Consider the following 19,074-nt stretch of genomic DNA (forward strand, 5'->3'; position numbering starts at 1 on the left):
ACACTTTTTTTCTGAAAAAGAAAAACTTTTCATTGAACGTTATTATAGAAAGGATCTCAAAGGGTGGAACAAACAACCAAAACCCTAAACCGGATGTTGCTTGCCCCTTATTCTTGTTATCTTATCCAAAGAGCTATTTTGTTTCCCTCCATTCGAAAAGTGTTGGATGAAAATAAAAATAAATCGGTTCTGCTAAAAAAAAATGCTATGAATTCTGCTATTGATAATTTTCATGATTAAATGATAAACGATTTTATGATTCGAAATTTTATTTTCAAATAACTGTTGCACCATGTAAATACTGCTTAAGCCTTTTTGATATTTGGTAGAAAAAGATAGCGAATATATCGATCTTGTAGAATGCTTGAACACCCCCAGCAATCAAAAAACATCGCACGGCTTGACAGTTCTGCCGTTGCGGGTGTGTTAGTGCGTGACTGCCGAAACAGCTGATTGAAACATCAGCAGCAGCACAGTTTAGCATAAACCACCGTCGACAACAAATCGCCCCACAATAAACCGCCGCGAATCTAATCGAAACCGAAGTTGCAAAGTGTTTTATTTGCAATCCGCGAATTCCCGCAAAGTGTCCGAACCGGTCGAGTGATTGGGTGATCGTCTTTCCCCTGAACAATATTAACATATTCAGTTAATCTACCTTCACCACCACCCACGAGCAGCGCTGAGTTGGAGCTTTGCTGCACTCGAGGATGACTAGCAATTGGACAGCATCACCTGCAGGAATCCTTCAGAGGCTCAATCCATTCCGGACAATCAACAGTCGGCAGTGGATCGAACTGATTTCCCAACCCACTCATCGGACTTATCGTCATGCTGCTCAGGCGCCTAACGTTGCGCCTATTTTCCTATTTCAGCTCATCGGTTCCCTCATTCAAAAGTGCCAAAAACTTCATCTGGTTTTCCCAAATGCTACCCATCAGATCCGGATTACTCGATTGGATCTTCTGGAGCAGCGATGGCAACAGACGGGGGTCCTCCTGAAGCAGCTTCTTCATCTCGATGAAGATCGGATGATCCTGCAGGAGGGCCAGCCGCTTCTCGGACGACGGAATGTAATGAAAGAAAATAGTGTTGTAAAAGCATAAATTTGTCATAAGTAATGAAAAATTAATGTTACTCACCGCTGCAACAAAGCTGGCACCGTCGTTTATAGGTCCAACCTCTTCCAGCTTTGCGTACCAGCCCGGAGCTCAGCCGGAAGATTTTGTTTCGATTCTATATGAATTATAATTGCAAAAACCAAGGCGAAATCTTTGTCTAAGCAATGTCTTGATGATTGGCAAAACTTCGTGTTTTACAAAAAATCAGAGCACCTGGCATCCCAGCCGAACAGCCAGCTGTCAAATTTCGGCTGCGTTTCGCCCCTCCTCCGCATCCAACCCTCGTCTACTTTTTGCCAAAGTGAGACCACCATATCTAGATTCCATCATGTTTCCAATAACAACAACAACAGACAACAAAGTTCGTCTCATAACAAACATCGCAGTTCATTTTGCCTAGTGTGGACTAGGCTTTAGCTAAGTGACTCTGCTGTTGTTGTCGATTTGTTTTGTCAACAGTTGAGAACACTCAGAACTAAAAAAACCCAAAATTAACTTCAAGGTCGCATCAAAACAGAGTTCAGCTAGTTATCTTTTTTTGGGATGTAGAAAAAGCAACATAATAAAATTTGCAGCAGGAACTGTAGAGTATAAGGCGAACAAATAAAGTAATAAGAGAAAAATAAATGGTTATAAGTCTCAGTGCAGTAACGATTCACAACATAAGGCTGATGTCATGCTTAAGCAACTAGCAACGCAACGCGTTCACGCGTTCCAATAAGAAAGCGATGCGTTGCATTGGTATGACATGCTTGAGCGACATTCAAGCGTGACATGACAATTTGATTCGTTTCGCTCGTATGCGAATAGCGTTCCGGATTGCCGGAAATTATGTGTAATTCATGAATGTTGTATAGAACCTGACAAAATTCATGAATTACAAATAATTTCCGGCAATCCGGAACACCATTCACCATAATATTAGTTTCATACTACTTACCAGTGCTTAATCTGGATGCTGGGCTGGAGCACCGATCGTTTATTCCACTTCTGGGTGCCGTAAACTGCCTTAACGAATGAAATTTTGTCCGACCAATGTTTTTGTTGCGAGTGATTTGACAGCTGACTCGAAAAAAGAAAATAAAACAAGATTCCTATTGGATTTCCTACTTGTCGCGCTACAAAACACCCTGGCATCAGCTTTGTCGCGCTTTCCAATGCGCTCAGCATGACAGGTCTGCGCTTTTTCCATGGAGATCAAATGAGAGCTGGTTTGTCGTGTGAACGCGTTGCGTTGCTAGTTGCTTCAGCATGACATCAGCCTAACTCTCAACACTGTTCATAGTGGATATAAAATCGGTTAGTTTTACACACGCACACTCCGGGCGTTCAATCGTTCCCGATCAAGTAAAGAGAGAGTAGCAAATGGAATCTTCGTGTGCGTATAGTGTTGAGAGAGCAAAGAGAGCAAGAGTTCTTCTACCTAAGCAAAACGACAAAGCGAAGATTACGCGTTGCGCGAGCATCGTTAGTTTTCGAAGTAATGTTGAGTAAACGAGTTGTGTTTGACAAGATGTGTGACGGCAGATCACAAACTGAGTGAAAAAAGAAATTGGAAGTCTCTGGATGCTATAGGAACTATATGCTCTTTAGACGAAATATTTTTCTCTTGGCAATGTTGCCATATTTGGTACTCGTTTTGTATTGAGCCTCTGATTTTGTTTGAGATAAAAAGCAAATATTATTTAGTTGTTTGAAGAGAAAGTTAATATAAGATTTCAATTATGTGTCTGTTTTTTACATGAATTATAATTTCAAAAATAGTTCAGTGAACATTTGCCGCAGGATTCCTGTATGATGTGTTAATTTATGATACCTCTCTAATGGATAAACTCCACTTTTTGTTTAGGATCAGATTTTTTTTAATCAAATTTCACTCATAACGAAGCATTTCAAATCTAATTAATCGAAAGTATCACCACCCATCTTCGTTCGAACATTGCGAAATTCTAGCATGTAAACATCGCGTCATTTCTGCTAGGATAGGACTTCAGTAAAGATTCGAAAATTGGAATAGCTTCTTAATATCGAATTTGGCCTCTTAGTCAGAGCAAAGTAATTTAATGGAGATTACCCGGACACCTAAGAATGCTAAGAATTTCAAGAAATAGCAAAAGGTATTTCAAAGCAATTCGATATCAAAATTTTATAAATTCTTCAAATATTCCCCCTTCTATTACACTTATTACAGATATCCGATAACACCATGTGCCAATTTTTCATCAATCCCACCGAGATAACAATTTTGTGAAAGAAAAAAGAATACTGAACGAATTTTTTAATTTGTGTTCATCATCGAAATTTATTCTAAATTATAAAAAAAATTCAATTTAGTCTTGATGTAGTGAATTTCATGTCGACAAAAACAAACACAGGCCAAAAACTGAAAAACCATACAATTATTTTAATACCCGATTGAGTGACTGAAAATAAATTTGGCTTTGAGCGTATTTTTCATTCGCTGAAGGTACTATCGTCTGAGCGTGTAGAAAAAATGGAAAAAATAAATGTACCGGTAACGACATCTGGTAACTCTTAGCTAAGTTGCAAAAATGGCGTCGTTTATTTTGAAATCCCGGTTGGTATTTTTACACACGGTTGGGGCTCCAGTCCGAACTCTGGTTCTCTGTGCTAAAACAACATAAATTATAACGATTTTCAATAAAATTTATGAAATTTTACTGTCAAACTAATGACATTAAAAAAAATTATGAGATTGACATCGATTTCAATTCTTAATTTTTGTGTTCTGCAAACATCATTTTAATAGCCTATAAATCTAGATCGTATAAGGAAAACCTAGTTTCTACCTTTCTTCCTTTCCGAGTCCAGGACCCAATATTTCAATTGACGGCGACTCAGAGCTTGAAATTTTGAAAACTATGATAGCGCTTGAAAATTTATAAACGTTTAACTTACGTGATTTCAAAGTAGTCGATGATTCCTTTGAATTCAACCACAGTAATGAATTCAAATGAATCAAATTCAAAGGAATCATCGACTACTTTGAAATCATAGTTTTATTCAGCTAAGAGGTTCTACAAACCTTTGAATATAAGTAACAATGGTTTCACTTACTTTTATTGTTTTAATTTATCTTATTGGAATCGCTTTTAACTTAATAAAAAAAACATACTTTTGTAGCCTTTTATCAAAACTGGAAGAATTTTTATTTAAAACTGATTTTTTCTCTGACTTTGATCACTGACACTCGTGAAATAAAATTGAATAATTTTTTTTTTATCAAATACAATTCAATCATCATCTATGTGTTTTTAATAAACTCTCTAAGGTTCAAAATGATTATATTTTTCCTTAAAGAAAATTCACATTTTAAGTAGTGATTGAATTTTATTTCAAAATTGTGATAAAACAAAGGAATTTTTCAATCAACCCTTCGATTGAAGATAAAAAAAGAAATTTAAATGAATATGATTAATAACGAACAATTTTTATCATTTGGCTAAACAATTTTTAATTATGTTAAATTTCAGAGCTGATCTGTATTTTTTTTAGAATTCGGATTTCATTTCTTTTTAAAATCTGGTGTTATATTTTATGTTTTCTATTGCTTTGCATTTATTCTTATGCCATAAGCTTTACAATTTTTTTTTAGACGAAATTTTAATTCACAATCGTTTTCTATAGTTCGAAAATATTGATTTTATATATCTAGTTCAGAATAAAAATCATCATTTTGAATTATTTTTTAATAACCTACCGGGAGTAACATTGATTCGAATCTTTATTTCTGATGAATTTCGGATCACATCAGTAAAGTTTATTATTTTTTTGAGGTTGTGTAATGGTCATGAGTAATGGTTTATGAAATAAATTTCCTTTTTTATTGTGTATTTTTGGTATTGTTGTTATTTCCTGCTAAGCAAAGTTCGGAAACCCCCCCCCCCATGAACGAGTCCTTCGCACGGGCCTGTACGGCAGTTACGTTATTTATAAAAATTACTTACAGCCATCAGACAGCTTCCGGGACAAGAGTTTTATACAGCAACCGGATTGGGAAAGGTGGCAGAAATTTTCAAGCATATTAAACTATCAAAGTTTGCGAAAAAAAAAAATTCGTTTGGGAAGCTATCTGTATCTGAACCTTGTGAGGCGACATTTTCGTTGCAGCCGGGACCGTCAACCAGAAAAACCAGTAAAAGAGTGTCTTCAAAAACGTTTGATGCCTTTCCTGAAGAAACATGACTTGCTGTTTTGGCCGGATTTGGCATCCTGCCATTATGAAAAAGGCCATGGAGTGGTATGCTGCTAACAACATTCTGGTTGTGCCCAAGGATGAGAACCCTAACAGCACACCAGAACTTCGTTCAATAGTAAATATTGAGCGATAGTTAAGCAGAACCTTTAGAAGACTTTGGGTGACTGTACAAAATCTGATGGCAGGGGTCAAACAAAAGTCTCGCCAATTTGGACTAGGTCGACCGGAGTCTTAATTGAGTATTTTTTTCCGTCTTTTATACAGATTGAACATAAAAAAGAAAGATACTTTGATTTTTTAAGTAAACAAATAATCGATTAACACGCAATTTAGTTTGACCACTATTTGATCTGAACACCATTTATTTGTCTAGAAATAGGCGTCGCTAGGCATGCTCTCGAGAATACCAAAAGTAGTCATTTCCGCTGCCTTATTCGATAGTTGCTGCTATTTTCATTACAGATAATGTATTTTGACTTTTTTCTTATACGGTTTGTCCCTTTAATTTCTGGTGATTAAAATTAAAATGAGCCTAACACATTTGTGATGATTTTTTTTCCCAAAAAAAAAAAATAACTTCATTGTAGTCTTGAAGGACAAAAATACAATCAGTAAGTACAGTTTATTTTATAAAACATCCATTTTATCAGGCATTTTAGCAAAATGTTGGTGTAAATTATTCTTGGTAACTAAGTTTTGTCGCTGACTGTATTTACATCGTACATCATACATCATATCAAAAATTTCCAATTAATTAACCTTCAATATCGAAACATCAAAATTGTTGTGGTGCTAAGAATATTCGTTTTTTTTTCTTTCGATTTTACATTTAGATCCGTTGGCCTCTTTTCGATATGCAATCATTCACTTTAAAAACACGCTGAGGACACATTTCCCCTAGGAATGTCTTCAAAAATATACGAAGATATGTACGTACCAGTAGGCATTTAATTGGAATTTCTAAAATAATCACAAGCCTGACGTGGACGTGGACACTGCAAAAGACAATTGAAATTTGAAATTTCCGCTAACGGATGTTCCGTCGGCTGTTAAACAATTAACACCATTTTCCACGCGTATTTTCCTGGCCATTGTTGCAAGATAATTGTTTCTGGCTGGACGACACACCAGAACTCATTCGGGCGGTGGGGTTGTTTAGTGATTGTGTGTTTATTTCTTTTGACTCATTTCGAAACATCTACCAAACCTAGTAGGAGTTGCACCTGAAGACAGCTGAATCCCAAACGCAGATGGATGGTCGTAAGGTTTGTTGTTGTTCATCGTTTCGCGCTGTGATGGTTATTTAAATATTTTTAATTTAAATTCAAATTTTTCTCATCTGGGCAAGTGGCAAACTTGAAACCCGCTAGGGAGCCGAGGCGAAAAAGTTTGCTTTGACATGAGCCCAATGCAAACTGCCAGAGACTGATGGTCATTAGCAGTAGTTCTTCTATCAGTTGGTAACGATGCCAATAGTTTGATCCGTTAGGGTGACCCTTCATTGTTGAAATTTGTTTTCAACTGTTCAGCGGATAAATCAAGCATGAGTTTGCTTTTTTCGGACTAAGCAATTGACGTTGAGGTTCAAAAATTTGCAAAAGGGGTGCGAAACAAGAATATTACCATTGGAGTTTTCCTACAAAAATTAAGATTATTTCTTAAAATTTACTGCTGAAAAGTAAAAAAAACAAAGCATCTACAAACTATTTAAATACATCACTGCATTTCTAGGCGTTTTCTAGAATTCCAAAGGATTTAAAAGGGTTTTTAAGAGTTAGTACTAGATCATTTGACATTTGGGCTATATTTCTTCATAAAACTGCTTATATTCTTCATTAACCTGACGTGACACTATAAAACGAACATTCTGGGTTAGCTTTGAAACAGAACAACATGTTTTGATTCAAAAGCTTTGATTTTTTCTCAGTAAACCACACTTTATCCAGTTCAAGTCGTAGATGGCAGCACTATCACACAGTTCAAACCAAATTAAGTCTCAATATTGATTTTTTGAGTTTAACAGGCCCATTTTCATCATTTCTATGTAGTTTTCCAACTCAGTTTTATTGGAATTAATGCTTAAAAAAGGTTTTCTGGATTTGAAAAAATTCACCGGCATAAAACTTTTCCAACGCTAGGGCTAGAGTTTCTGCTCATCTCATGTTCAATTTTTCTTATTCTTTTTCAGAAACACTAATGTATTTTCAAAAAGGACCCTTTAGAGGAAACAAACTTCTATCAAACTTCAAAGAATATTTATATGGTGAGCTTTAATATATTAAAGTTTTGTAAATGGATTGAGTGATTCTTCTTTTTGTTCCTTTTGATTTGAATAAGATTGTTTTTGGAAACTCATCAGTGCAATTAAATTCTTTGTCTCATATTGATTTCAATATTGATGAAATAAAATCCACCAAAAATGTTGGTTATTTTTTCAACTTATTGGTGTATTCTTGGTAAAAGCTTTTTGCTATGGTTAATTTTTGTACACAGATTTCTGAGCAATCGAATTGGATTAGTCATCATTTTATAATGTGTTAAATTTAGTTGATAGCCAAGCATTTGAATCGTTTTCTAAAATAAACCTTTTTGAAAAAAATAAATCCATTGTGTTTTCTCATATACTAAACTTATTGTTGGGATTATTTTGATCTTGAGCAGTGGTTTTTTTATCGATCCTATTATCGACCTTATATCGATGTTAAGATCTTATATTGAACCTTGTACCAATATGATTATATGTATGTTAGAATTATTTGTTGCCATTTATTTCATTGGCCCTACGTTTTTTTTTGGTTGCAAATAATCTAATGATGTCCTTGTTCCTGAATTTTATTCTTAAGATAACTGTCAACAGATCCGAAATACGATTTAAAATCGTCAAACTTACTATGCTGGCGTCGGCCACGTCCTAGTAGTCAATTGAGGAAAAATGAAAGAATGTGAGTAGAATACTCTTTAGGTTCAACTAGCAACTCCTCGTTCCACATGTTCCAAAATAAAATCATGTTTTTCCTACACCTCCTATGCTTCTAGACATTTCTTAAGGAAACTCCAATTATTATGAGGCATTCGATAAACCTTAAATAAAATATATCGCGTGAAATATTGAAGGAAGATTTTAACCATCCACATTTAATCCTAGAAAACTAGCTGTTTTTTCCTACCGTAATTACTGTTTAGACAAAGACTTTTGCAAAAGAACTTTTAAGTTTGAAGACGGAAAATAACTTGAATTAAATATATATTAAGTAATATGCAGACACAATTTTTCAAACTTTCATGATAATTGCTGTTTTGGAATTCTTCTATTCTCTGTTCGCTTTTAGCTCATATGTTTTAGAAGCCTAGCATTAAGAGCAATAATCAAAAGCAATGATTAAAAGCACAACGTGATATTTTAAAAAGTTGATCTTCTCAGATCGATAACTACATATTCGATTTTTTTTTAAATTTACCAATTTTAGTTAATTTATATAAAAAGATTACTACTCACTACGTTTTAGCAAACATTTCTGTATTCATAATTGTCTTTTCAGTTTATGCTATTTCTATTTACTTATTCAGCCCCTCTGATATTTTTAGCACGTTCTATGCTTTAGTTGGAAATCATTGCTCAAAACAGTTTAAATTAACTCATTGTCTTATTTCAATAATGCTAACACAGAAAGTTTTTCGACTAATAATATAGGTTACTTTAGTCCTTTTGAGTGATTTTATAAAAACCTACATATTTATTAAAACTTATAAATCAATACATATTAAACACGAGGTTTTTATTGAGAATTAAATGTTTCAAATATTTTAAAAATATTTTCTTTTACAAATCACAAATCAAAAAGATCAACATTTACAAAACTTTATAATTCGGTAAAAGCCACACAAACGCTTTGAATCAATAGAAGGATGTTGAAAACTTAAAAATTTTAATTTATAGACATGATATGATTTAAAAACGTTGTTTTTACTCATAGCGTTCTCGATACCATGCTACAAAACTGCAGCTTTTATAATCTATTATAGATTCATTGCAAAGCTAGGGGAACATAAAAAAATGTTGCATTTGAGTGACATTTGAATTTTGTGTTTAAATAAATATTTTGTCTGAATTTAAAATATGCAAAAACTTATCTATATTCATAATTAACTAAATGCTGAAATGATAAGACTTACGTAGCCTGCATATTTTTTTTATTCCATACTCTTCATCGTTTACCTAGGATGCCTTCAAAAATATTCTAAGTTATTTGGTTACTTGTAACTGTAACTTTTTATTGATTAATTGATGATAGATGAACGTTCTGGAAATTATCATGTTCATGTTCCTCTTATTTTCATGCTTAGTTGTAAGTCAATGTAAAAGACGATAATATCTTGAAAACATTTTATAATAGAAGTTTGAAATTAGGTAAAAAATAAACATCTGCTGTTCCAGGCCGTGTAAATTATTTTAACGAATTTCTACTATTATCTTACAGCTTTTGAGAGGAGTGTTTAAAAAATCTGAACTATTGATTGTACTCTTTCAGATGAACTTAATATGACTACCATTCCCAACTTGTACAACGCATAACAAACAATAAATTCACTTTCCAAAGCATGCACTGCGCATTATAGTTCAAGATATGGTTTGTTTGTCACAATATTTATATTTTTAAAGAGAGAATCAAATTCTATGAGCATTATGATTGCATATTTTAGTAAGATAGTTGTTGAAGGTTTCAGTCTTTTTCGTTCTGAGTCTGTTAAGTTTATGTTTTCAAAAACAAGATTGATTTGACTAGAGCAAGATGCTGTTTTTCTAAGACGGTTAAATCACTAAAATTCAAATTCATATAGTTCAGTATTTCTTATAAAACTTTTATAACATACTTTTTAATTACGTTATTTTAAATGAATGTAACATTAAAAATGTCAAATGGAAATATTAATACTTTTATTTGGAGCATTTAAAAAATATAAATATTTAGATAGTTGTAGAATTCTGTGAGAATCGCGGGGGAGAAGCGTTTGATTTTTTGCTTCTACAATTCTTCAGAAAGAATTGCTAGATTAATAATCATAAAATGTGAAACCATCTAATGTTACATTTAAGCGTGAAACTTGGCGATAATTAGGTGGAATGTAAAAGAAAATTTAATTTAGAATGCGGGTTGGTTATCCGCTATCCATAACGAGTTTCGTTCATGTCGCGGTTTGCTAATTTTTCTTTATATCTTTGAAATACAAGAAAACCTTCTCATGAAATGTGTATGAATATGATTCTCATCAGATAAAATTTTTTTTCTATCAAATTATTATTCTTAATGTGACAAAAGTATCATTCGATGCCCTCAAAGCCGAAGGGGTATTAGTGCAAAAACAAGCGGTTGAAAAAAAAAATAGAATAGATATTAATTTTTTATAACACAGAATCAGTTATCACTGAAACAATTAAAGAATCCAAATTAGTTTAGTACCTTAAACAAAGATCCTGAGTTCTCAAAATTCTGAAAAAACCATGAAACTGAACTTCAGTAACTGAAGAAACAACAAAGACTTGAATATCTCAATGAAGTGAATCTGGAAAAAGATAAGATTAAAAACATAGGAATATTCATGTTAAAAGAAACACGCAATGATATGAACAGCTCAACAATGAGATTTTTATTATAATTTTTGAATGATCACTTGCTGAATTCAGGATATTTACTTCGGTAGATGATAAAATTTTGGTTAAATCAGTTGAAAATGTTTTAATACGAACTTCATGTCTAAGACAGAAATTAGGATGGAAATTCAATAAGAAAATCTGTACTTTCGATTGATCCAATTTAAGCAACTACAGTTTTTTTTAATTTTATTTTCAAAAATAGGGAGGGAAAAGTGCTTGAAATTTTAAATTTTTATAATAACCATTGAAAAATGAACAGTAATAACACCCTGTATTAACCCGGATACTGCCCAGGTAAAATACTGAAATGTTTATCATAAAGTTTCTCTGTTCTCTTTTAGCACTGTGAGCCAGTTTTGACGAAATTAGTTGTTATTTTAGTGCAATGACCATAACTTGAAAAGTTAACTTAACAATAAACATTACGATTGTGAAAGACGTTTGTATGTAATGCAAATGAGAAGACGTTTTTCTTTATTTTACCTGTTCTGTACAGAATATCCTGTCTGACAAGATTCGATAAAAAAAATGAAAATTTGAGTTTTTTACCTCACATTCTCTTCAATTTTTTGTCGGTTTTTTTTTCGAATTCGGTTTTATTATTTTTGTCCAGATTTAGGGTTGAAAATTTGAACTTCAATACAATTCAATATAATTTTGATATTCTCAAATGCGGGAAACTCCTTCACTACTTACTCTAACTTATGTAGGAGAAAAAAAATTCTAGATATTATTTCACGGAGGCCTATTTAGTTGTTATATTTCAAGTTTTCATTCAGATTTTCTAGTTTTGTTTTCTTTCTAATAAATCTCTTTCGCGCCAAATATCCGAAAATAACATATTCAAATCACCCAGAAAACTTTTCAAGCACCACCACATGTCTTTGATTTTTCAGTTGAGTGAAACTCCCAGAAATCAGGTGTTTTGGTTTACCAGGAATCGCACTAAACGCCCCGAATGCATTTTGTCGTCGTCGTCAGTCGGTTCTTTCACGGAATCGGCGGGAAAAGTCTTCCCATTCATGATGGGATCGGGGGAAGGAAAGTGTGCCGGGCTTCAATCGAATGGTCTCGGTGTGTAATAAGCAGGCAGCTCAAAATGCACTTAACTTGTGTGAATAATTAACTTTTAATGATACGACTATGGGTCTTTATGCAAACTGCTGTTTGGAGACGCTATTTTTTACCTTCTTCTTTTTTTCTGTGGGAGAGCAATGAACAAATCGAGCTAATGCGGGTGCAAGAGGCAAATGAAAACTTTGGTTGAATGATTTTATGTGTTTTACCTCCTCTGGAGGTGAAAATTGTATGCAGATTGTTTCCTCCAATAATTTGCGGGAAACAATCACAGAAATTATTTGGAAAATGCGGGTTTCTAGATTATTCTTTTGAGGAAAATCTATCAAGCAAAATTTCACTGTTGAAAAATTCTACCTTAATTTTAGTTTGAATATTGAACTAAACTAATTTTCATTAGTTTCGTTAGGCAATTCTCAACGTTTAAGCACTGATTATAGCTTTATGCTTCTCTTTGTAGGCTTTTCAATTTTTTTAAGAATTTGAACTAAAAAACAAACAGTACTTAGGAACAAATCTTCAAACTTGAAGTTTTGCTCCATAAGTTAATGGTGGCAGCTTCTACCAGATTCAACGCATCATAGAACTGGAAAGAACTAAATACATAACTTGTCAACCGTTAATGATTGTTTTTTTCGCATTTCTATTCAACAAACTATTTCGAAGGACGAAACAATGATGAGAACGTTTGTCAATGGAGTAAGATTTGATGATGGCCATGATTGGCGTGGAATGATGCTACACTGAATGAGGGTGCTTAACATTCAGAAATTTTTGAATTATTTTCTAGTCAACCAGCACATCACATCGAGCATACCTTGGGAAAGAATAATATGAAGGTGACGTTTTGTAAATATTTATTCCAGCAATTAGTTAACATGTTCTTCTTTAAACGCAGATTTCTGTTGAAGTTGTTATCATAAATTAAACTGTAAATTTTCGGATTATAGTTAGGAAACGTTTTTCAAGAAGCAGATTAGTTCCCGCTGTTGATGACTTCGGATATTGTTAAAGTACAATGTTTAATTTCAATAGTTAAAAATCCCTCTCAAATTAGAGAAAGGAGACCTCCATATAAAATTTCATTGTATTGAATTGAAACAACTCGAACAGCTATCAGATTATTGTTCATAAAAATTGTTTCATAAGCCTTTTTTGGCACTAGAACCTAATTCAAGGTCCACTCAGCCAAAAGATTATATACAATATGTAAGTGAATTATAACTTTTTTCCATAAAAAAAAACGCTTCAAAGTAATTGTATTGCACAATTTTTCAGGCGATTTCATAAAATTGATGTTTTAGAAAGATTAAATCTATATATATAAAAAGCAATTATCTGTATGTTTGTTTGTTTGTTTGTTTGTTTGTTTGTTTGTCCTCTATAGACTCAGCCGTCTTAAGAGCTAGAGATCTGAAATTTGGCTTGGATGCTCATTAGGACCAGGAATGATGAAAAATGTTTTTAGATTTTTGGACGACCCCTTCTGAAGGGGGTCGTCCATACAAGACAAATATTGTTTTCACGTTATTGACGTTATTTTCCGTCGGATTGTGATGAAAATTTGCACACGAGTGTTTTGAGAGACGAGCAATCGATTACAGTTATCAAATTTAGGGTCAGGGGTCGGCCAAAGGGGTCGTCCATATCAACTGATTAATGTTTTTGCGATATTGGCGTTATTTTACACCGGATTGTGATGAAAATTTGCACATGAGTGTTTTGAGAGACGAGCAATCGATTACAGTTGTCAAATTTAGGGATAGGGGTCGGCAAAAGGGGTCGTCCATATCCACTGATTGATGTTTTTGCGATATTGGCGTTATTATACATCAGATTGTGATGAAAATTTGCACATGAGTGTTTTGAGAGACGAACAATCGATTACAGTTATCAAATTTAGGGTCAGGGGTTGGCCAAAGGGGTCGTCCATATCAACTGATTAATGTTTTTGCGATATTGGCGTTATTTTACACCGGATTGTGATGAAAATTTGCACATGAGTGTTTTAAGAGACGAGCAATCGATTACAGTTGTCAAATTTAGGGTCAGGGGTCGGCCAAAGGGGTCGTCCATATCCACTGATTAATGTTTTTGCGATATTGGCGTTATTATAGATCGTATTGTGATGAAAATTAGCACATTAGTGTTTTGAGGGACGAGCAATCGATTTCAAGTTTCGAATTGCGGATCAGAAGTCGGCTGAAGGAGTCGTCCATACCCAACTTTAATGTTTTTGCGATTTTGACGTTATTCTACATTGGATTGGGATGAAAATTTCCGCATAGGAGTTTTGAGGGACGCTCTTTTGCTTTCAGGTTTCAAATCTTGACTCAGGGGTAGGCAAAAGGGGTTCTCGGCGATATTCTCTTGATTGAGCATAGAATTGTAATGAAAATTGGCACATGGGAGTTTAACAGAAAAGATAATTGATTTCAGGTGTCAAGTTTTGAATCGTGGTCAAAACAAAGGCCGTCCATGTTAGTTACTCACTGTTTTCGCGATATTGTCGTGATCTTGCATCGGATTGAGATGAAAATGTTCAGATGAGGGTTATAAACTATGAGCAATTGACTCCAGGTAGCATGTTCCGTGTCAAGGGTCGGCGAAAGGGTCGTCTATATTCACTGATCACTGTTTTCAAGTTCCTGACGTAATTTTACATATAATTTGAAAAGAAAAAATGGCACAAGGGAGTTTTGAGGAACGTAAAATTGGTTTCAATTATCGAATTTCGAGCCATGGGACAGAAAAAGAGGGTTTCATTGAAAGTTCAGTGTTTTGTGCAATAATTTTGTTGGAGGCAGTCAATTGATACCAATTTAAGTGTGAAGGTCAAGCAAAAGAGTCGTGCACACAAACAAATAGTACATGTTTCTGCCATAATGTCTAGATTTTGCAACCGATCGAGAAAAAAACACTTTCACATAAATTTTAATAAAAAACCAATCAACAGTTTAATTTGAATTTCAAGTAATAGTAATAGTAGCGACTTTAAACACTGTTGAATTTTTTCCCCAAAATTGTCGAATTCATTTTCTAAACTCATTTTGACGTACCAATGATTTAAAGCGAAACGAAGTTCGCACGGGTTCAGCTAGTAAGTATATAAATAAAACTTTTTAAAGCTTTAAATTTCACCATATAAATTTTTAATTTGGCAAATAGTGGCAAATAGCATGTTAATCTCAAAATTTATCAGTTTTGCACGTTATTTCCTATTTATAAGGACTCATTTCTTAAACCAAACAACAATGAATATTAATTGAAAGTTAAAGTCGAACAACAATAACTGAAACAAGATCTTTCAAGATATGTTTATAGCTAAGTTGTGATGGTTTTACTGGAAACCATGTTATTTACTAAGTTTAAATATTTCAGATTTCAATAGCTGTTTAGTATATTTGGAAAAAAATGCAACACTTTGATTTTTTTTTTAGTAATTCTTTATTTGAAACGGCTCATACAATTTAAGTTCTAAGGAGCCAAACTCGCATTCTTGTTTTTATAACCGTTTTCTTAGCTTAGCACTTTTTTAGAAGAAAAAGAAGATAGAAAGTGAAATATGAAAATAAAATAGAGTCATAGGCGAAGATCGATAGCTTTTAGAAAAAGGTACATTTCAAACATGTAGTCCAAATCTAGCACACCTAGTACATCTCTCACTTAGGTGGTTTTCCTCGGGCCCTAAGGGAGTCTATAAAATTCGTTCTGGCGACAAGATGGACCTCACACGACCAAACAATATGCTCAATGTCGTGGTAACCTTTGCCACAACCACACAAATTGCTGCCAGCAATATCAAAACGATAGAGTACCGCGTCTAAGGAATAATGATTGGACATGAGACGGGAAAATATACGAATAAAATCCCGACTCAGGTCCAACCTATTAAACCAGGGTTTAAGGCTTACCTTTGGGATAATTGAGTGGAGCCACCGACAAAATTCATTCTCGTCCCATTTGCGCTGCCAGTTGACAAGAGAGTTTCGTCGGACCAAAAAGTAAAATTCGTCAAAGACGATTTCGCGATGATATGTGTCGCCTTCCAACGCACCCACCTTTGCCAGAGAGTCTGCCTTCTCATTGCCTACAATCGAGCAATTTGAAGGGACCCAGACAAAGGTGATGGAAAAGCCACGTCTTGATAAAGCACACAAAGAAACCCGTATCTGCTCGAGAAAATACGGTGAGTGCTTTCCCGGTTTTATTGAACGAATTGCTTCAACAGAGCTGAGACTATCCGTTACTATATAGTATTGTTCAACCGGTTGTGAGGCTACACTGTCAAGGGCCCAATGAATAGCTGCCAACTCAGCGATGTAAACTGAGCATGGAGGTTGCAGACTGTAGGAGGCACTACAACGTTGGTTAAATACTCCAAACCCGGTACATTCATCGATAAGAGAACCATCAGCGAAGAAAATTTTATCAGCATTGACGTGTCTATATTTCGCATAAAAAATCCGAGGAATAATAAAAGGACGATGTTGTTCCGGGATTCCACGAGTTTCCTGATGCATAGACAAATCAAACTGGACAGAAGAATTGTCGTAGTCTGGGCTGCAAACACGAGTTGGGCAGTACGAAGAAGGGTTAACCTGCATTGACATGAAAATATGGTATATAGACATAAATCTTGTTTGAAGATTTTGCTCAAGTAGCCTTTCAAAATTTACAACTACCAATGGGTTCATGACCTCACACCTGATGAGGAACCGGAGTGATAATAAATTGAATCGATCTTTCAGTGGGAGTATGCCTGCCAAAACTTCAAGACTCATGTTATGAGTTGAGGCCATACAACCCAAAGCGATACGGAGACAACGGTATTGAATACGCTCGAGTTTAATGAGATGAGTTTTGGCAGCCGATTGGAAACAGAAGCTGCCATACTCCATAACTGAAAGAATTGTTGTTCGATACAATTTTAAAAGATCTTCTGGATGGGCTCCCCACCAGGTGCCAGTGATTGATCGGAGAAAATTGATTCTTTGTTGGCATTTTCCTTTCAGATACTCAATATGGGCTCTCCAGGTGCACTTGGAATCAAACCAAACCCCAAGATACTTGAAACACCTCGATTGAGTGATCGTTCTGCCTAGGAGTTGAAGCTTAGGTTGAGCAGGTCTACGTTTCTTAGAGAAAACAACCATCTCCGTTTTCTGTGGAGAAAACTCAATCCCAAGCCAAAAAGCCCAGGTTGATAATCTGTCTAAAGTATCTTGTAAAGGTCTGTGCAGATGATACTCAGTAGATCCTGTGACAGACACTACGCTATCATCTGCAAGTTGTCTTAGAGTGCAGTCTACAGAGAGACAACTGTCGATGTCACTTACGTAAAAGTTATACAATTGCGGACTCAAACATGAACCCTGCGGAAGGCCCATGTAAGAAACTCTTCTTACTGCAATATCTCCGTGAGCAAAGTTCAGATGTTTCTCACAAAGCAAGCTGTATAAGATGTTGTTCAAGAGAGGAGGTAGACCCCGGGAGTGCAACTTGTCTGACAAAACCTCTATTGAGACTGCATCAAAAGCTCCCTTTATGTCTATAAACAAAGATGCCATTTGCTCACGTTTTGCATACGCCATTTGTATCTCTGAAGACAGCAAAGCAAAACAATCGTTTGTCCTTTTGCCCCTGCGAAACCCAAATTGAGTATTTGAAAGGAGACCATTTGTTTCCACCCATTTATCCAATCGGAACAAAATCATTTTCTCCATGAATTTCCGAATACAAGACAACATCGCTATCGGACGGTACGAATTAAAATCAGACGCAGGTTTTCCAGGCTTTTGGATAGCAATAACTCTCACTTGTCTCCAATCTTCGGGAACAATGTTAAGCTCCAAGAATTGATTGAATAAATTTAACAAGCGAAATTTGGCGGCATCAGGAAGGTTTTTCAACAGGTTAAATTTTATTTTATCAACTCCTGGAGATGAATTGTTACAAGATAGGAGAGTAAGTGAGAATTCTACCATCGAAAAGCCGGAATCCAGATCGCATCTATTCGGAGGCACACTTCGGATGATTTTTTGCACAGGTGTGGAATCTGGACAGATTTTCCTCGCGAAATTGAAAATCCATTTATGCGAATGTTCTTCACTTTCGTTCGTGGAAGAACGATTACGCATGCTACGTGCCACATTCCACAAAGTGCTTAAGGATGTTTCCCGCGATAAACCTCCCACAAAATTACGCCAATGCGCACGTTTTTTCCCCTTGAACAGGTTTTTGAATTGCTTCTCAAGAGAAAAATACGTGTTGAAGTTATCCAGGGTTCCGTGATTTCGAAAAACTTTAAAAGCGTTCGATTTTGCCACGTACAGTTTTGTACACTGACTGTCCCACCATGGATTGGGAGGCCTTCGACGAACAGATGGATCTGGGATGGGTTTCGTTTGAGATTTAACAGCACTATCATAAATCAATCGAGCAAGAAAGCTGTATTCCTCTGAAGGAGGTAAAACATCCACAAAATTAATGGCTGAAACGACTACGTCTGAGTATTTTTTCCAGTCGATGTGTCTTGTGAGGTCATATTGTGGTCGCAGTGGACTCTCTCCCCAACAGGAACAGAGGTCATATGCCATATTTGTTGAATTTGAAGTGTTGACCCCATTGGTGATTGTGATTTTGATAGGCAAGTGGTCACTACCATTAGGATCAGGGATTACCTTCCACTGGCAATCCAATGATAGTGAATTTGAGCAGAGTGAGAGGTCAATTGCACTTGGTCTTGCAGGAGGTTGAGGTACTCGTGTTTTTTCACCCGTGTTCAAAATTGTTAAATTAAAACTGTCACAAATGTCATAAATACGAGTAGAACGACTATCGTCAATTTGTTCTCCCCAAACAGTTCCATGTGAATTGAAGTCACCCAGGATCAACCTTGGCTCAGGGAGCACTGAGCACACGTCCTCTAGGTGACTTCGATCCACTGCAACTCTATGAGGCCAGTACAAACTGACAACACATAAGTCCTGACCTCTTATAGT

Source organism: Uranotaenia lowii, chromosome 3, assembly GCF_029784155.1.
Source record: "Uranotaenia lowii strain MFRU-FL chromosome 3, ASM2978415v1, whole genome shotgun sequence".
Lineage (NCBI taxonomy): Eukaryota > Metazoa > Arthropoda > Insecta > Diptera > Culicidae > Uranotaenia > Uranotaenia lowii.